Source organism: Ixodes scapularis, unplaced genomic scaffold, assembly GCF_016920785.2.
Source record: "Ixodes scapularis isolate PalLabHiFi unplaced genomic scaffold, ASM1692078v2 PGA_scaffold2__306_contigs__length_199485367, whole genome shotgun sequence".
Taxonomy (NCBI): Eukaryota; Metazoa; Arthropoda; class Arachnida; order Ixodida; family Ixodidae; genus Ixodes; species Ixodes scapularis.
This window is the reverse complement of record NW_024609857.1, coordinates 68,968,563-68,989,929: the sequence shown is the minus strand read 5'-3', so window position 1 is coordinate 68,989,929 and position 21,367 is coordinate 68,968,563. Positions and strand designations below refer to the sequence as shown.

At 46.4% G+C, this 21,367-nt stretch overlaps 1 protein-coding gene across 1 annotated transcript in view; it reads left to right on the top strand.

Moving 5' to 3' along the window:
* The window catches only part of LOC120838684 (solute carrier family 41 member 3-like), a 37,402-nt gene that overhangs the window by 6,559 nt on the left and 9,476 nt on the right, over positions 1-21,367 (top strand). The gene's annotated exons all lie outside the window — the stretch shown is intronic.

The following is a 21,367-nucleotide window of genomic DNA, read 5'->3' as shown; positions in this document are numbered from 1 at the left end:
CTTCACGCTCCGTAGGTACTGCTCACACGCAGCCGCGGAAGTAGTCAGCCGACGCCAGGTGATAGTTCTTGCATTTGCGACGCACCTCACTACACAAAGGTTCATAATTGAGGCAATTCGAGCTTCGTAGCCGGGATCCTGGCGAGACGACGCCATCACGAAACAAAGCGAGTGCCGCCGGTGCCGCTCTAGACGGAGCGCGCCGCGCGCCCGAATGCCCGGGCTGCCCGGGCGACGACCCGGCTTGACGACAGCCGCTGATTGGTTGCCTGGGGAGCCGCCGTGACGTCATGTTCCCGTATACGGAGACCCGTGTCGCGCGCCGTTCAAATCAAACCGTGACGTCAACTCCCGTAAACGGGAGCCGGAAGTGATTACGTCAGTACGGGTTCCGGCTCCCGGGTTCCGTATTCCGGGTCTGTATGAACCGCCCTTTACTTAGCCAGCTGCGCGCGCGGCACTATATGCTGCTAGCTGGAGTTTTACTCTGACCATGACAGAAATCCCCCAAATATGCTTTTGTAGCGTGAGCTACACTGGCCAAGGTTGAGCAGTTTCGTGTGGCTCGCATAATGAGCTTTGCTCCGTGCAGCGCAAGCGCGAGGAGCAGTGACGTCACATGGTACATAGCTGGCACGCCGGAGACGCCGCCACCGCGTGCGCCTCGCCGGTCTCGGCATGCGCGAGGAGCAGTGACGTCACGCGGCGCACAGCTGGTGCGCCAGAGCCGCCGCCGCCGCGCGCTCCGCCGCCACCACGCACGCCTTGCCGGTCTGCACATTCCAGACGTCATAGCCGCGGCAGACGCCCTGGCGCCGCCGCGTGCCCAGCTGTCCACCTCCGTTGCGCAGTAGCAAAGTCTGACGCTGCACCGGACTCGCTTGATAGCGCCTCTTATTTTGTGCGCATATGCTCACGCTACCTATATCCTGGCATAGCCGAGCTAAGCCACCGCAATTTTTTGTCTCCCTTTGTTCTGAGGAGTATACACGAACGCATCTCTGTTACGTCACGCCGCGGTGGTGGCGCGTCGGACGCACTTCCGGTCCGGGGCTGTGTGCGGAAGTGCCCATGTGAGACGTGTATTCCAGCGTTGTTTTGAAAGGAACCAGACAAAAACCTGCCTCCTCGTCAAAATGCTGCGACTGGGGCTGTACCAAAAGTGTCGAGAAAGATTTGAATGTCAGTTTTCATGCGCTCGGTTTGTCCGAGAACGTGGATATGTGCCATGAAAAGGAAAAACCAGACGCCGTCGGACTACGATTGCTTGGGCGGGAAGCATTTTGGGTTGAATTCCGGATACTTTTGGTCATCAAATTTGTTTGTTTTGTTCCAAAATGAACGTCGGAAAACCGTCAAGTTGTACGGACCACCTGCGGACTACGTTTAGTGCTTCTTCAAGTTCAAACGGCCGCCTGATCGTTCGAACTGTCGTCTGCTCTTTCAAACGTTTCTGCTTGTTGTCTGCTTTTTTCGAGGACACCGGCCCGTAGACCAAACGTGGGACGGCACTTGCGATAAGAAGTAAGTGCAGGCCTCAAAAGACTTAAGTTTGAAGGTTGGTAAGCAGGCTGGACGTAAACAGAAGATACAAGGAGATGTTGATCATTGTTACCAGTGGCCATCACCGACTTGTTATGCCTGATTCACTTGGTTAGATTCTGCTTGCGATTTTCAGTATCGACGTCGACATCTCAGCTACGGTTCACGCTTTTGCAGTCCGAGCGACGTCGCTACTGAAAATTGCGAGCGAAATCTCATCATGTGAATCAGGCTTTAGCGTAAATTCTGCGGCGTCCACGCGGAATGTATCGCCCTATGTCAGATGATTCACGCGAAGTTTTGCGATGTAACGAACCTCAATAATTTCGCTGACGCCGCTCAAGTAGTCAGACATCGTTAGGAGGACGTAGAATCAACAATTCCAACGCCAAAAAGAGCGCGGGGGCTCACACCGACGCCGACAACATCGCATTTCAATGGTTTGTTTATGGCGACGGCGAGCTTCTTGCCCACACCCCCATCGCGCATGGGCGGCGCCGGTGGCGACCGCGAGGGGCGCTCCGGGCGCTCCGGTTTGTTTGTAAACATGGGTTGGTCTATACAAAGAGCTTCCTGAAAGAATAGTATTTTTCTGGGGTTCAAGCTCAGCGGTGTTCGTGGAAAAAGATAACATGGGAATCTTACAAATAAGCCTTCTTTTGGTTCGGACCCGCGCCACAACGACGGCTCCTTTAAAGGGGCACTGAAGTCAATTCCGAGAGCGTCGTTTTGTGGGGACATCTCAATCTAGATGCTCTAAGCATCCTAACAAACCTGAAATAACAATCCTGCGGAGCTTATTTCCTGGTTGAAAGTGTGTTCAAAGATCACGGCACGCCCTTTTTGGGAAGAATTTTTTTCCGAGTGAAGTGGTCGACGAAGGGCGCTTGTCGGCGAGCTGCAAGCGATGGCTTCGCCCGCGAAGAAAAAGAGGAGTCTTATCCGAATATGTAGTCATCCGACTCTTTTCGAAACAAGTTATAATAAAATCATCCAGAATCTGCGCGTATTGTATGGCTTTTATTGGTCCACACAATGTAGTCTGCGAGAGAAAAAAGTCCACATGTTTTTCTATTGCCCAGAGATGAATAGCGGTTTTGTAATATAGGACTTGGTATATCTGGGAACTAACACATTTGAAAAAATAAAGATAAAAAACGACCTTTTTTCAAAAATGTCTTCAGTGCCCCTTTAAGTTGAAAGTTTGCCCACTTTGTGGGCGCGAGTTGGAGTGTCCCCGAGATTTTTCTTTTCTTGCCCTTTCTGTTAGTACCAGTTCGCGTTCAGGAAAGGAGGTGATGGCCTCATCGTCTTTTGTGTTCGTAGTGGTTACGGGGCATAGTGTAAAGGTCGGTTCAGCGTTAAAAAGTGCTTGGTCCGCTTGCATATCCTTGTAACATGATCAGTGTAATCCCCTTACATTGGTACTTGCGCCGTCTCAAGTGACTATTTTTTTTTCTTATATAATCTACAGCGCATATAAGGAAACAAATACACGAACAGCAAAGAGACACATGAAATGACAAGGACGGCGCTGAATTTCTTTGTCCCTTCTGCGATAATGCCTTTAAAGCGCAATAAACATTCCGTGAAAAAAAAAAAATCTTTTGCACCATTTTAGATTTTTCCGAGACCAAACGCAGCATGCGCATCAGACCTGCATTGCGAGTTAAAGGGCTACGGAAACGAACAATGAAATATTCCAATTTCGTTCGAAAATGAGTCAAGCATGACGGATAATAACCGTAAATGATAATCGCCGGTTTGCATTTTGAACGACTGGCTATATTTTTCGTTCCAAACGGTGCACTCGAGCAAGCACTCGAAGAGATGCGAACGGAGAGCGCGATGCGTCATGGAACATCCAGCGCACGCAAAAACAGAGAGAAAAAAAAAAAAAAAGAGATTCCCCGCATTCGTGACGTAGCAAGGCTGGCGTGGTTATGAGATTCGCCGTTGGTGGCGTTGTCAGCGTTACAACCGAGCCGTTCGGAGTACCTGTGGGGTGACGAGCGTGAGGCTGGCCCAAGGAGCACGTAGTTTCCACAGCACTGTCAGCTTAGGGGTGAACAGAGTGGGGAAAGCAACTTTTGTAAAAATGTTGAGCGAAGGGCTAATCTTCTAGGGGGAGAATGGCTGTCTCCGGGTACGCAAACTAGGGTTTTGTACAATGCGCGATTTGTGAGTTGAGGAAAGCTATGAAGGAAAATCTCGAATTCCAAAGAGCGGCGCTGCTCCGATGGAACTTGCTACGTCATGACTACATAGGAAGTTCCCCAAAGTTGCTAGATTACCTCGTGCACATTGAAAGATCGTTTAATTAGCTTTCAAAATTAGTTTTCCTGTGCCTTTCAACGAAACACTGGTATCTTTGAGGATATGGTGCAACATGCAATACATAAAAGCTAAAAAATGAGCACTGGAATTTCGTTTCCGTACCTTTTTAAAGCATCGCATGAGGCAAGGTCAGGGAGGCCGATGCAAAGTGGACATGAAGACACTTAAGTGCAAAACACATGCGCGTCAAAACTGTCCGATCTGACGTGCCAACTGCTGGAACGAAATTCGGCGGCGAGGTTTTTCGTAGCACCGGAGAGCGTCGAAAACCCTCTTCTCCGAACGTCGTTCCGGCAGTTCGCACGTCGGATCGGACAGTTTTGACGCGCATGTGTTTCACGCTTTAGCCCGTGCTTTTTTCCTTTCCCTCCTCTTTCTTTTTTGTCCCGTATTTTTCTTTTCCATGGATAAACCCCTCCCCCCCCCCCCCCCCCCTTCGAATAATCGATTGCATGGCGAGTCCAGAGGTCCAACGAGTCAAGAGATCAAACGAGTCAAGAGGTCCAATATTGGATCTCTTGACTCGTTGGACCTCTCGACCCGGAACCTCCCCCCTACCCCACCCTCCCCCGGCCCATCTCGAGGCAACTCTAAAAAACTGACCATTCTCGGTTAAAACAGAGTTTTAGAGAATGAATTCGGCTTACTTTTATCGTTTTTATCGGTTTAAATCAAAAACTCCGAACCCTAGGTATAATCCACTGCATCTCGTGAATCTAAGTCGCACAGGTTTCCCCTTCTTGAAAACTTCAGTGCGAGTGGTGGAATATGAAATCAAAAAAGTGATGAGCTTGCCACTTTCAGGCGCATGAGGCTGTTGCTGTGCAGACAAGATTCGAGTCCGGGTACATATACTGGAAATAAAATGAGCATGAATTACTACTGCCTTAAGGTATTGAAAAGTAATGTCAAAGTAATTGTAATGTGACTTTATTACTTTAAGCCTGCGGTAATTTGTAATATAATTTCTTACATTTTTGCAGTTTTCTGAAAAGTAATGAGTAAGGTCATTTATTTACTTTTTTAAAGTAATTTTACCATATCTGTATTTAGAGAACCACTCCTTCCCATAGGAACAGGTTGCACCATATATATATGTGGGGTGTGAGGTGAGATTAACAGCGCAACAGTAACAATGTTGCGAACGAAGAAGGAAGAGCAGAAGCGGGGATCGAACCCGCAAAGTTCGCCTCTTCGGGCGACGTCTTAACCGATGATACTATCCCGGCCACTGGTTTCGGCGGACTCAATCTGCATGGGCCTTAAATTAACAATGGCTGTCGTCTACCCAGTTAAGCGAATTCGAAACTAACTGCGACTCTGATGCAATAAATTTTATAAACACTCTCCTCCCCTTTTCGTTCGCAAAAAATAAATAAATGAACATATATATATATATAACAAAAAGTCAACGCTATAGATTAGTTAGGACTCATGAGATACCATTATTCGAAATTTTAATCCGTATAGATGCGAGAATTAGTAGAACCGGCAGGTAGCCTAGGCCACCGCCCATTCAGTGACCTCGTCCAGGTCCAGTCACTCCTGAAGCTCAGTGACATATGCTTAAGAAAACGCTGCGGAACAACTGTTTTAATAATAACTAAAGCCTGAAGAGATGAGGGAGCAAAACAGAAAGCTCAAATCAGAAATATTATTTTATGCTCATGAAAGAACGATCTAACTAATACGACGATAATTTTATGAGTATGAAGAGAGAGATTTGGCTTAAAATAACTTCACGGAGAGGACTCTTTGATGTTTTCCAAGTTTACAGCAAACAACTTTATAGTTGTTTAATCGGAAGGTTTCACCGGTATTAAACAAATGAGACACACTCTCCCCGTCAGCAGCGTTGTCGTATGCCAGGCATAAAACGGTGCATAGAGCCGCGCATTGCATCGCCGCAGTCGCCTTGGGGCAGCAAAAACTCGCCCTTTGGGGCTGGCGACAGGAGTCGCAGCTGGATCGGAGCGTCCTTGTGCGAGGTCAGCAATGCTACTGCAGCCGAAGATGTGCGTCGAGATACGCAGAGCCTGAAAAAGCAGCCGGCCCACACGACTTGACAACACCCCGGCTCTTGATGACACGAGAGACATCTGGATTTGCTTTGTTTCGCAAAAGCATTCGGCGACCGTGACTCAGTGCTCGGGGAAATGAAAGAAAAAGAAACATCCTATTCAGGTACAAGGCTTCAATCGGTTCCCATAGAAAGGTCACCGCGCGAGGCCTGCCATATCTCGGTTATGTCATCTGTTCCACTGTACGAACGTCTTGTCATGGGAACACACCCGGTTTGCTCATCTTGCGGCTGCGGACGCGGCCGCGGCCAGGAGGGATTTTTACGTCACGTGACCAGCTCCATGGGGACAAGGAAGTACCTAGCGTCCCTGCCTAATGGCGGAGAGATCCGCATCGCTTCAAGCACAAAAGCCTAATTTCGCTCGCAGAAACTGATTGGAGGGACTTTCAACTGGAATCTAATTGACCGCCCCTTTATACTGTAGGAGCGGCAGGTAAAGTTACGGCCAGGGAGGGCAAATAGGAGCCAAAATGAAGAAAAAACCACACGAGATAAAAGCGGTAGCAGTATTTTTATATACCTCCGCCGGCGCCGCGCCTCGCGCCTGCTGTTGTGATCGAGAGGTTGAAGCGCCGGTACTTGTCGTCGCGGCGTGAAAGTTCCGGGTTCAAATCGCGCTAGGACCTTCTTCTTTTTTTTTTTTTTTGTGTGTGTATTTTGCGCGTGTCTTACTTTTGAACTGTGGTCCTTTTTTGGAAATCATCCACTTGCACTACTGCGCCTTACACGCTTTTACTGTTAGTCCCACCTGTTCAATCGAAACACCGGGAAGAAGAAAAAAAAAGATCAACGCAAGTTAACGCGCTAATGCAATCATTTCGTAATGTTCATTAAAAGGAAACCAAGCTAACAGCATCAGTATGGCTTTCACACAAGCGGAGCCGAAACAAGCATCCTTTCCCCAGCGTTTACAATTTTATATGTTTTCAAATAACGCTCTTGCTACGATTCCTTTCAATAACAAGAGACGCCTATTTGGGACTAATAAAAACTGCAGTAGTAGCAATTTAAAAAAATAAAATAAACCAAGCAAAAAAAAAACAAAAAAAGACTAGCAGCTGTGGATACATTGATTGAGCGAAATCCTACAGGCAAGGTAGCAGGTCAAACGTCTGAGAAAGTAGTAGAACTGAACTAAAAGAGATCATACTTTTACTTGCATGGAATGAGATAAAAAGTATGTTTATAGTAGCCCGCGGCTCACGGCCGCGGGCTACCCGTTGCGCCTCTTAACGGCAGTCGCAGAAACTCTACTAAAGAGAAGACGGATTGAGAATGCTGAACAAGTTAACAGGAAAAACAGGAACATCACAGTACTACCGTACCTACACAAAATATCCCATAATCTGAAAAAAGTGGGACGCCGAGCTGGTGTTCACGTGGTCTTTTCGGCTCCAGACAAGCTATCTATGATGTGCAAAAGAGTGAACTCTCATGTAATAGAGAGACAGGTGTGCGCCAAGAAACACCAAAGCCAGTTTGTTACATGCGTTGCGGGTGTTGTCTACTCTATTCCCCTGTCCTGTGGCCGGAGATACATAGGGCAGACGGGACGTTGTCTTAATGAGCGTTTAAGAGAGCATCGATATAATGTGTCTCAGGTTGTGTCGGGGCACCTTGGGGTGCATTGCCGCGATTGCGGATGTACTCCGTTTTTTGAACGATGCACGGTCATCAGTAAACAAAAAGATAAACTGACACGTGAGATTATAGAAGCCCGCGCCATTGGACAATCGGGCTCTGAGTGTGTTAGTGCCCCGTCACTTGCCTTGACGGAAAAGGAGTGTATTTTTCTACTCAGATCGGAGAGCAACGGCGCCTGCAGATGACTCTAGGAACACGTGTAGTCCTCCTCTTGTGTTTCTTTTCTTGGCTTTTGGGCAGGGCAAATTGTGTATTTATACAGGTTGTCAGTGCCAATAAAGCTCAGTTGTAAGTCAGCGCTGTGTGTGTCTACCGCCTTCTACTCTGTCTTTGTCCTTGCGCTGTTTGTTTTCCGCTAATATGAATGACCAACTAGCCCAATCGTCAACACTACTATACTCTTTACATTTTGTTGTGACAATCGTTTTGTAATATTAACACATTACTTGTTGAATTTTAGTAGAATAGCAGACAATCATGACCAAATGCAAAAATGAATCAGGCATCGACCATCGCAAACCCTCTCTCTCATGCAAACACCTAACCTGACTTTGGATCAACAAATGGAATTAATTATAATTAATTCCATTTCTTGATCCAAAGTCATTTTAGGTGTTTGTATTAGAGAGAGGGTTTGCGATGGTCGATGCCTGATTCATTTTTGCATTTGGTCGTGATCGTCTGCTAGTCTAACTAAAATTCAACAAGTAATGTGTTAATATTACAAAACGATTGCCACAACAAAATGTAAAGAGTATAAATCAGGGTGTCGAACCGGAACCGAACCGAACCGAAAACCGGAACTGAACCGGTATTTTTTCCGGAACTGAACCCGAACCCGAACCGTTATATTGTTATCGCGATGAACCCGAACCGGAACTGAACCGGAAAAAAAATAACGGTTACCGGCTCATGTCAAAACGGTTCGGTCACGCGCTGTTGACAATAGGGAGTTTTAGAATAACGTGCGCAATTTTAGCGCACGCTAGCGCTAAATTTAGCGCTTGTATTAGCGCACGCGACGCAACAGAGTTTTAGAATAGCGTTTCTCCATCGCAACGCAAAAGCCTAAGCATCTCGCGCTTGCGGCGCCACCAAAATACAGTAACAATTTTTATTTCACACACGAAATGCTGTAACTATAGAAAAAACCAAGTTTTTTGGTCCAGAGTAGCATTTTAGATTTGTTTAAACATGAGAATGCGACGCGAGCGGTTGACCGGTCGTGTCCGCTTGCGTCGCCTCGGCTAGAGCACTATATAGCTCCTACGGAGCAGAGTAGCGCAATCCTTTGAACCCCGTGTTTCGCCGACAACATGGCCGACAGAGCGGCTCGGCGCGAGTCACGTGGTACTCAGGGTGCCAGGAGGCGGCCCGCCCTATGGGAGAATACATGGAGATCGACACAACACGGCTGATTAAAAAACTAACGGCGAGTTCACATTTTTCAAAACTAGCCTGTCGTGAAGTTAGTAAAGCGCTAAACACTTTATCAAAGTTTTAATAATATCGGATGCGTGTGCAAATATTGAGAAGGCAATTTCCAAGGCAATGGCGTTTGAAGCAGACGATTTTTGCTCGCAGCGGAGATGGGCTTTTGGGGTTGGCTGGAGCGGGTCACGTGAATGGTGTGACGTCGCGGTGTCGTCTGCTGCATGATGCCGCTCAGGCAATTTTTTAAAAAAAAGTTACGTCCTTGCATGGCACAAAACTTATCGCATATTATTCTAAAATGTTTCATTATTATGTCAAAAATGATTTCCATTCCGCACATCCCCACAAAACTGAAGAAACGACGATTTTCTCACATTCTCCATGCATTTCTGACCGCAGTTGGAACCTCCGGGCGTTCGCCGCTAGTCGCCGAGAGGCGGCGTTCTAGATTCCGCTACTCCTGCGCTACTCTGCTCCGAAGGAGCTATACAGTGCTCTAGCCTCGGCAAGAGAGGTCTCGTGTACTCACCTTAGCCGAGAAATGTTCGCGCGTCGCAAGCATCAAGTTGCCGGTGATCGTTGCCAAACCGAGTACAATGTCATCCTGCATTGAAAATCGCAGTCGCGAGGATGCGGCCGACGTCACACTCACGACGCCGCCAAAGCAGTCGCCGACATAATCCTGCAAGCCGCCATTTTTTTACCTCTGCTCGTCTTGGCTTTAGCCAACTTCTCATCACGAATCCTCCTTGGAGGAGCGCAAAGACTCTTTGCGTACGCACGCTATTTCCGAGAAATAGCGCACGCTAAAATTGCGCACGCAAAGCGCAATACCTGGTTTGCGTTCGGAGCATGCGCAGTGCCGACGACGCTATTCTTTGCGTGCGCAAAGCTTTAGCGTGCGCTATTCTAAAACTCCCTAATGAATGTGCTATCAATGCCATTTGTTTTTGAAGTGCCGTCAACTGACACACACCTCGCTTACATATTTTTCTTCTCCACTCAGTCTTAGGAAAATAAACGCTGCATCCATGAATCTTGACAAACGCTGCATCCATGAATCTTGACATAGGAACCAGTATTGCGCTGGTCGCGGCTTGCACGGAAGAAAGAGAATTAAAAGGCTGTGCAAAAAAAAAAAAAAAAAAAAATCTCGCGTCACGGGATTTCATTTTCCTACAATCTCGTAAATCCTAAATGCTGCTGTGTGCTCATTTCATAACACGTTTCTAGAACGCGCGAGTTCTTGAAGCTTGCTTCCATCGGAATGAGAAAAGAAAAGGCTGTGGAGTTTGATAATAATGCATCGTACTTAGAAGCTAACATATTTGTGAGACAGCGAACTCTTCTATTTTAATGCTTATCCAATTACGTCCTTCTGGCGTTGCGTTCGGTGAAGTGTTTTTCATATTCCGTATCTTGTTTAATGAAAACTTCTTTAAGGGGTTAATTTGAGTTACCGAAGGCTAGTTCAAATAAAGAAAGTGTATTTTCTCCCTACTGTTCCTTCAATTGCTTACACGCCGAGGTGGCGGGATAGTTAGCGAGTTCTACTTGTAAGTGGGTTTGCAAGGAGGTCGCGGATTTAGATGAAGTCCGAATGTGTAAACCCCTCGGTGAGGTAACCTTTGAGTGCACATAAAGAAACCATTCCTGGTAGAAATCCCTGAGCCTTACACTACGATATATCCCGTTTCGTATGTGCTGATTTCAGATGTTTTATTTGTAATTTATTTTGAGGTTGCAATTTGTCATTTATAATTTCCGAACCGGTTCGCGAACCGGTTCAGCGCCCCGAACCGGTTCGCGAACCGGTTCGTGGATCGAATTAATCGAACCGGAACTGAACCGGAACAAAATAAATTTACCTGAGCCTGAACCGTAACCGAACCCGTATTTTTTTCGGTTTGACACACTGGTATAAATATACTTTTTATCTCATTCCATGCAAGTAAAAGTATGATCTCTTTTAGTTCAGTCCTACTACTTTCTCAGACGTTTGACCTGCTGCCTTGCCTGTAGGATTTCGCTCAATCAATGTATCCACAGCTGCTAGTCTTTTTTTTGTTTTTCTTTTTTGCTTGTTTTATTTTGTTTTTTAATTCCTACAATTGCAGTTTTTATTAGTCCCAAATAGGCGTCTCTTGTTATTGAAAGGAATCGTAGCAAGAGCGTTATTTGAAAACAGATAAAATTGTAAACGCTGGGGAAAGGATGCTTGTTTCGGCTCCGCTTGCGTGAAAGCCATACTGATGCTGTTAGCTTGGTTTCCTTTTAATGAACATTACGAAATGATTGCATTAGCGCGTTAACTTGCGTTCATCTTTTTTTTTTCTTCTTCCCGGTGTTTCGGTTGAACAGGTGGGACTAACAGTAAACGCGTGTAAGGAGCAGTAGTGCAAGTGGATGATTTCCAAAAAAGGACCACAGTTCAAAAGTGAGACACGCGCAAAATACACACACAAAAAAAAAAAAGAAGAAGGTCCTAGCGCGATTTGAACCCGGAATTTTCACGCCGCGACGACAAGCACCGGCGCTTCAACCTCTCGACCACAACAGCAGGCGCGAAGCGCGGCGCCGGCGGAGGTATATAAAAATACTGCTACCGCTTTTATCTCGTGTGGTTTTTTCTTTATTTTGGCTCCTATTTGCCCTCCCTGGCCGTAACTTTACCTGCCGCTCCTACAGTATAAAGGGGCGGTCAATTAGATTCCAGTTGAATGTCCCTCCAATCAGTTTCTGCGAGCGAAATTAGGCTTTTGTGCTTGAAGCGATGCGGATCTCTCCGCCATTAGGCAGGGACGCTAGGTACTTCCTTGTCCCCATGGAGCTGGTCACGTGACGTAAAAATCCCTCCTGGCCGCGGCCGCGTCCGCAGCCGCAAGATGAGCAAACCGGCCCAGGTGGTCCAAATTAATCCTCAGTCCTCTGCTGGGGCGTGCCAGATGCCCGTCGTAGGTTTGGCACGTAAAACCCCCAAATTTTGGCCTCCCCCCCCCCCCCTTCAAACTGAGCAACGAATACAGCCATGACGAAGCACTTGTACTTTTCAAGACGGACCTTCCAAAAGCCCTACCCTCTTCTTCACTTGCTCGTCCTGCAGAGAGCAACATCGAGAAGCAACAGTTGTTAAGTTCGAACAAGGGTCTTGATTCTAGATTAGATTGGAACGTGTGAGGTTATTGTAAAACTCTCGTGCAATGTGGAGTAACAGTCCATTTGGCTCGTCTGAATCGCCCACCACAAGATATGGTTGAAAGCTGCGATTTTTAAAGGTTAAAAGGTTAAATTTTTAAACAAATGAAACCCTGTTTCCGCTTGTCTTCTCCTGGTGCCCTTCCATCATTGCATTCAAATTCGTATATTCAAATTTGTATGTTGCCATTTGATGGGAAAGATAAAAAAGAAAACTTGGCTAGATCTAACTAATTATGGTTGTCCCCAAAATACGAACGTAATGTATTGTTCGCCCTATCTCCGTGAAGCATTGCACGCACGTCTGGTCTTATATAGCAGCTGCAAAACGCTCCCAGCGAAAACGCAACAACCCACATAGCAATTTTCAGAACGAAATTGGGCTTTAATTTATTTCAGAAAGGTTTATTTCCAAAACATTCCACAGATGCTATGCACCTTGAGTTGCACACTGTTAGCAAAAATAACACGCCCAGACGTGTAAACCGTTGTCCCATAGCGGACACGTCGAAACGTGTTCGTTTTACACGGAGCCATCTGTGTTTTTCGTCTACACATGAGGTGCTGTGTAAAGTTAACACGCTACACCGTGTTTGCCTTCCGAGAAGCACGGTTCAACGTGTTCCTTATGAAACATGGCGGCCAGCAGCCGAAAACAGGCGAGGGACGAGCCCAGCCAGCCGCGCCTTTCAGCCGAACTGAAAGCATACAGGACGCGTTCGTTCTCGTTCGATGTCTTTTATGCACAGTAAACAGTCTCCGAGCGGCGGACGTAGCTACGTGCAAAGGTACCTACGTGCATCGTCGGCGGTCGGTGGCGTCGGCAGCTACGACAAAACCGCTAGACAAAAACAAAAACAAAAAAAAAACGAATATTAACTTACATGGATAAATAGCTCAAGCAAACTCTTGTAATCGGGCGGTAACTTGCGCCACCTAGTGCGATTTCTAGCAACTAATGAAAAAAAAGCAGGAGTCGGTTAATACGCTGGGAACTATCACGAGTAGACTGCTACTCTCATACATCACAGACAACACGAGCACCACGTAGGACACAGCAGCGATACATACACAAACACAACACCGACACTACGCCCGACACTTCCTACTAACAACGGACTCTCCCCGCGGCGTATATATGCTTGACATGTACGGGTGAGCTCTTTGGTCGCTGATCGTTACCGATTTATAGAAGAAGACACAAAACACGGCACAATGGACAGCCGTATGTAAGAACTGTTTGCATTTAAAAAGTATGGAGGCAAAATCTGTAAAATTAGTCCTTTGCGAAAAACAACGATGTACTAACAATAAATCTTAAACCAGCCATGAAAAAGTTCAAATTTTTGTTATTTTCATGCTCGACCAGTGTTATGAGCAGTCCGACTCGCTTGAATCAGATAGAAAAACAAATGATTGGGATTTTATCAGTACGTATTCGATAATCAATGGAAATTATACTTGCGCAAGGCATTTTTTATATATATTATTGTGAAGGACATCCGCCCAACACTTCACTTCCGCTAGTTGTAGTACGCGTCCGGGAGCAGACGCCTTCACTTTTGGGGCGTTTTGATGCAGATTGTTGTCGTATGTCGTGTTGGTGTCGAGCGAAGCGGTGAGGCTTGGGAGTTTGTGACCGGTGTTATTCGTAATCATTAATGTGGCGCTGACGTGTTTTTTTTTTTTTTATATTTTTATATAGCCACATTGAAAATTCACGAGCCCGTGGCACTGCATTATGCTAAAATCGCGAGCTCCTTCTCTGTTGACGTCGTTTTTCTGGTAGCACTCGTGGATACTGCAAGCGTTTAAACAGTGCACAGTCTCGCCCACATCCGCGGTGACGTAATCGACCTGTTGAAACTTATTGCTTGCGTCATTTTGGAGTACGCAAGGCAATTATCTCGCTGCTCTGGTTTCGGTTATAAAAGCAAGGCAAAACGCTCGTAGTTCCCACCCTCAGTACACGTTGGACATCTTCCACACTTTGACACTGGATAACTGGATGAACGAGGATTTACATTTACTTCAGAGGTCACACTCGCCGCTTCCTCACCGTCGAGCAGCAGGAACAGCTGGCGACAAGCCGCGTATGAAAGGCTCGAGCATCAACAGCCCAAGTGCACTCGGTGCCGATGCGGGCGATGCGGGTTTCTGTCAACCGCTAGCCCAGCACAGACCGTGACCGTTCCAGCTCTTCGTCATGACGCGGTGTTGCAGAAAGCAGCGTATAATACCACTACACGGACCACCGAAGCGAACGCACTGTTATCGTAAATCTTGGCTTGGGATTGCGCCTAAATTTGTAAATAATCTTATTCTTTTTTCTGGAGACGCAAACGAAGGGCATAGCGAAATCGTTTGCATATTCCGCATACCTCGCAAAAGCCTCAGTCACCTTGCGAGAAGCGCAAAACACGGTGTCCGCACCGTCCTGACTTCCCAGTCTTTTACCTGCTTTAGAGCAGTTTGTACCTGTTAGTAGGTATGTCTACTGAAACTGCAACTTGAAACTTGGGGCAGTGCCAGAGGGAAAAGAGACAAATTCGGGACTCTTCCCAATGTAAAGAAAAACCACTATGTTCTCTACGTAAAAAATTGGTCTCAGTTCATGCATCTGTGGGCAGGTAGAAAATCTTGCCCTAGTTTATTCACACCGCATGATGAGCGCAACAATCTCACACGAGTCACACGAGATTTACAGGAAAACATCGGTGGTGACTTAAGTTTCCCTGAAATTCTGTATAACCGGTCGTTTGCGGGACCGAATCATCTACTCGAGCGGTGTGCGTCGCTGTGCGAACACGTCGCTGTGCAAATGCAGTCTAACAACACGAAGCATAGAAACGGCAGATTTAGGGAAACTATCCGAAGTCCCTTGTTCAATTAAAACGACGTAATTTTGTTGAAAACGTCCGCAGCATTTTACTCACGGTATGCGTCGGGACTCTTCCACATTTTGAAACGGAACGAAGGAAGATTTAATTTTCAGAACGCTCGCTGCGTCCTCCCCGACCAGCTGGACCGGATCAGCTGACGACGACGGGGCTAAACCCGTCAAACGCAACCCCACAACAACCAATATGAGCTCCGCGTTAGTGCGGGTTTCTACCTACAAGCACCGCACCACACACCACGAACGTTTCGGCCCTTTCTCGCATCGCCGTGTTGCCCCAAACAGAACGAGATCGCCGAAGAACGCAGCGCTGTCGTGAACCTTGGCTTGTGGTTGCGCACTCGTGGACCCTGTGACTCCCCTCGCTTTCAAAGCAAACACGACGAATGGTACTTTCCGTCTTCCGGGAACATCACAGGGGCACTTCTCCGGTCACGTCTTCACTATGTGCTCGCAAACTGCGAAGCTCTATGCGAAGCTTCTCGCGTCCCGTCAAACCAAAACAATAGCGGCTGCCAGAAATTTCTCCGGTCAAACAAAAAGAACGAAAGCCAACCGGCTCTTGCTTCCAGATCGGCCAGATCGCTTGCAGTTGAAGCAGTTGAAGGTTGAAGCAAAAACGAAACCAACTGCAATGTCACGTGTTCACATCGAAGACACGTTTTTTATATCCATTTTAACTGTTTTGAACGAATAATTGGACCCATGACTTTATTTGTGGTGTGTAAGAAACTATTATCAAGAGCCCTAAACTAAATGCAAACATGGGCGACATGAGGGAAGCCGTATTGCCATCGACCAGAAAATGGCGGCGAGCCACGGTAAGCGCGGGTTTCGCCAACGTCCCGCGACATGGCGTAATTGCTTTTGGTGCTTATCTGTTTCCGAGACATGTTTCTTTCCGCGGCATTTGTCTCGACGGTCCTTTCTAAGTGTGTCCCCAAGCATTCCGGTGCTTCGATAGCCGGCAATGCCGCGGTCGTCGCCGGAGGCGATGCGTGTTATCGAGGTCGGCTACACGGTTATGCGTGTATGACCGAACCAAAACACGTTTTTTACAACCTCGCATGATATCTGAACGTATTATCCGTTACTCATCGTGTAAATTTATGGTAATTTGTGTAAATAGCGTGTTTTTCACCCCAAATATTCACCAAATACACGGCACTTGCTAACAGTGCAGGATAATCATTGTAGCGGCGCTGTTTCTACCAGTACGTAGTTTGATTCTGTGGCTGTACCCGTACTTCAGAGTGTACAGCAATGATAAAGAAAAATGTGCGCGTTTGATTTTTAAAAGGAAGAAGACGATTAGTAGTTTCGTTTGTTTGTAGTTTGTGAGCATCTTCTACGACTGACTCCCACACATTAATGCAAGATCAATGAGGCATCTTCGCCATGAGCCGGGACATCTCACAAATTGCGTAAATATGCTGGTCTTATTTTCCGCACGATGCTCGTCGCAACCTTTAGGCATCCACAGTAACGTAATATTCGCAATGAATTGCTGCTTGCTGACCCTTCTGCGGAAAGGAAGGCTCTACCACTAGAAAAAGAAAAGAGTGGATCGGGTGTTTTTCTTTATTTTATTGGGCTTAAATAGTAAACATTTTTGAGTGTGTCTAGTAAACATGGAAGTGCATATTAGTTAACGTAAGAGCTTGTACATATACCAATACACACGACACAGTATTTTGAAAAGTACGAGGGGCGTTCATAAAGTTCGTATTAACGGCACCAAAATCTAAAGAAAAAAAAGAAAAACAGGCATCAACATCACTCTAGTTTCGGTACAGGATAACCATCGCGTGAGCTTCTGATAAAGTAGCGAGAAGCTGTCAGGGCAAAGCGCGAAGCGAAGGTCACGAAAGACGTCCGTCGGCTTCATGACAGTACCCCGGCCCACTGGGCAGAGGCGACGTTGTCCCAGGCGTCCTCCTTACGTTACGAAATTTCGCGTCATCCCCCCGATTCACTTGACGTCCCAGCTTTCCTCCTCTTCCGTCGCATAAAGACTCCCTTACGTGGAAAGCAATTCAAAGGTGACGAGCGAGTGATTGCTGATGTGGAGCGATTTCTAAACACTCAAAACGAGGTGTTCTATAAAAATGGGCAGGTTGTTCATCGCTGCCAAAAGTGTGTTAATTTGGGTGACGAATGCGTAAAGAAACGCTAAAATCCTACCAGTTTCATTGCTTAATTTCTATTTTTTCGTAACCATAATGCGAACTTTATTAGCGCCTCTTGTACTGTCCTGGTTTTTGTACAAATAACAAAATAACCCCCTCTTTTCGGTAAAGGCGCGTTCACACTCTTGCAACCGAGTACGACCGAGAAAGACTTCTTGGGACCGGATGCACTGAGCGGAGCTGGTCCTAAGAGATCGCAAGAGGCTTAAAAACCGGTTTGGTCTCTCTCGGTCGCACTCGGTTGCAAGAGTGTGAACGGGCCTTAAGGTTGTACAATGGCCCCAATGGAAACATATATATTGCTTGTGGAAGCAGGAAGTGGTTTCTTATTTTATATTAAAGCCTGTATCTTGTTGGCGCTCTTAACATACGTGTCATTGGAAGCAGTGCTGGGGAACGGCGGCTGCTTCTCACTGTACGCATTTCGGGCAATGGCGGTAACCTCCATAAAAATAACAATTTCAACCTTAATCCAATAATAATAATATATTTGTCATGGGTACTTCGAATGCCTTAAAACCATATGCATCAAAGACCTTCAAAGGCACTAAAGACGATAAAAATCGGCGGGCCTCCGCACGCCGATGGCCACTCGCAGCGAGACTGACCCCCCCCCCCCCCCCCCCCCCCTTTCGGCCCTTCACACACGCACACACAGTTGTTCTTTTGTTTGTTTGTTTGTTTGTTTCCCAGATAATTTAGTATGATGTTCGTAAACTACCCAATCAATATTTTGATACACAGTAACCTATATTTTTAATAAAGTAAAAGCACGCAACTGCTCGAAACCAAAGCGGAAACATGTGCATGAAGGCTGGGAGGAGAGCGTTGCCGGAAGTCACGTGGCTTCCGGCAACGCTGACGCCCTTATCCAGTATTTTTTTTTAGTTCTACCGTTTTTTGATTGTATGTTTATGTTTATGTTTATTCTTATTGTTATGAAGCACACGACGACCACGAGGACGTTGCTTCGACGGGCTGTCGTGCGAATGTGTCGTACTTACATCTCTTTCCCTCGCCGTTCTGCACTTGAACCACAGTTTCCAAAGTAGCCGTCACACATCCGTCGCAAGGTTGGTCCGTCGCGCGTCGCCATCACGTCGTCCAGCGTGCGCTAGATACCTCCATATTGAGAATGACTTATAAGTCTACCTTCCGTGATATGTCGCACAATTATTTTTTTTCGATCAACGTGCTTGCAATCATAAAAAAAAAAAAAAACTCGATTTTTTTTTTTTTTAATGTGTATTTAAGACGACTCACGACTACGAGTATATTTGGTATGCATCAGTTTGAAGGGCACGTGACCGTGGAAAAGAGAAAGAGAGAGCGAGCCTGTAACCGGCCAATTCTCGACCTCCAGCTTTCGGGCGGGAAAAATACGAATTTCGAGCCGCAAGCTGCGTTCTGGGCAGTCGGAATGTCATAGGTTATGTTTGAGTCAAACCTCGGCACGCATGAGTGCCCTGTCAGTGTCCCTTTAAAGCTGCAATCACGTGGCTCACAACTTCATAAAAATATTTGTAAAAAAACGCCGTACTGAATATAATGACAGAATTTTCTGAGTACACGTCTCAGGCACGATAGAAACTTCTTCACTTCATAAATATATGCATGCTTCTAACATGGCCTGCGAAAAAAATCGGCCTGGTCCGGGTATCGAACCCTGGACCTCTCCATTTTCAGTGGAGAGCTCTACCAACTGAGCTCAGTTGGTCACATTTCTTAAGATCCTAAATACGCGATTATAAATATACATTGCGCTATACTTATTCCGAATATTCCGCCACTATCACTGAGCACAATTTAGTTGTCGTAAATAATTGCGCTCAATGTGCGGCAGGGCTAACGCTGATTCCTGTACCTCCTCCATTCTCATACGCATCCTGTACGCCGAGGCTGATAATAGACAACGTGTGATACAAAATAAACTGCAGATGTCGTGGTTCACATAGAGATGGCATGCGACGAAGTGTAAATGTCAGCATCAGGCGACACTTTCCACGATAAGTCGAGAAACGCGGAGAAACTCGACGCAGAACACAAATGCAACGCCTTCGCCAAGGCGCGGAGGGGGGAGTGGAGCGACAAGTTGAAGCCACCTGATGGCGGGTGTGTCATGTTATTCCAAGATGGCAGCGCCCATGCGACAGAGGCTGAAAGGTCTACAATGGCAACCGAAAGTCGTAATATCCATTTTTTTTTTCTTTTATTTTTTCATAACCTTTATTATTTTACACTTTTCTAAAACGAGATTTTGAATGTCACTTGCTTCGAATGACGTTGGAGCGATTGGCCAGTCAGTATTAGCGGCGAGATGTTTTGGTGGCGCCCTCCTATGGTTCCCCCTTGTGACGTCATTACCTTGCGAACAACAAGTTCGATGGTGTTTGTAAATAGCATGGTGGAAGCCTGATATCATTGCGCTCTCAAAGCAACACTGCCAACACCGTCGAAATTAAAGTTCTTTCATTCCTCTTATTTCCGTCGATGGTATACCCTTTCCGACGTCATAATCAGCTTTTGGGCCAATCGTGGAAGGCCGACCACAGCGACACTTTCGGTCGCGCACATCGCCAATACACGCCCCACTCCTGGCGCAGCGCGTACTCACGCGCCACGAACCTCGAGCTGGGTCGCATATTATGTAAATACCATTCGATGGAACTGACATCAATTTACCCTCCCATGGGACAGGGGCGACTGCCATATTTGTGTTTCTCGGGAGAGCATTAATGCTAATTACTTGTCTTTCTAAGTGTGCACCCCCCCTCCCCCCCCCCCCCCCCCCCTAAACGGTAGTTTTGTGCAAACAATAAGTAATATGAACAGTAAAATTTCAGATCGAAGTCGTTTTGTTACTCTTTCTATTGGCTAAGTGCTTGGCCAAGAGCGTCGCTGTGGTCCGCCTTTCACGATGGTCCAAGCGCTTACTATGAAGACTCTAGTATAATAAATTCTACTTGGCGCAAAGAACAGTAATTATTAGACTCAACTCTGCCTGTCAACCTTGACAACGATAGCCTATCCACCCTGCTTCTTACACACACTATCGAAATTTCGGTCGCAAATATTAATTTTCGCCGTGAAATCACCGAAACCTATCATCAACAACTGGCACAGTGTAGCCAAAGTTGTGGCGGTGGCGCCCTCTCATGTTTTTACGAATAACGTAATCACCCATATTTGCCCCCATGCTCGTGATCCTGGGTTATCATCTGTATGGTGCGTTTCGAAAGTACGAAAGAAATAGTTTTAGGCATTTTTGGCGCGTTCACTCGCATGTTTGTGTTTTTCATTCGCGGACATCTCGGTTGACGTACAAATGACGTTCCAGAAGTACAAGCGCAGCAGATGGCGTTGGCAGAAGAGAGTTGCAGCTACCCGTACTTGATGCGTGGAAACGTGTTTGACGTTCGTGGGTGCGTAGCTTTGACAAGAGTGAAAACGCATGTGCTTGATCAGACGAGCAGAAACGTAAAAGTCGCCAAGTGCGCCTGGCCTCTAAACATACCAACACATCTCTGAAATAGTATTCTAAATATTAGGCCAAAGCAACTTTTTGTCGGGAAGTTATCGCATTTTAAAGTTTGGTTCTCTCCGTGTTTCTTATACTGAAAGTCTCGACTTGCAACAACGAAAAGGTTACGCCAGCGGCAAGCAGGGGTTTACTCTTCGGACGGTTCGATTGGTTCTCAGCTTATCACAAGCGGTTTCATGGTGTCGAATGAGTGCTCTGGAAGCTCGCTCCAGCACCCGCGCAGCAGCACGAAACAAATGCTCAGAATAGTCCATTTTAAAAATTGCCTGCTCGACTGGCGTGTCTGCTTGCCACCAAGGTAACGGTACTTAGAAGCGCAGGCTGAACGTTCGGCAAAGCCCTATACGTTGGTTTTTGGAGGTGTACTTCCATACCAAACCTAAAATAAAAGTCGAGGTGATTTGAATCATTATACAAATGAATAAAGAAATTATGATAGTGTTGACTATTTAAATCGGGTAATTGTTGTGAAAATAATCTAGAAAGCTTTTCTTTATCGTTTT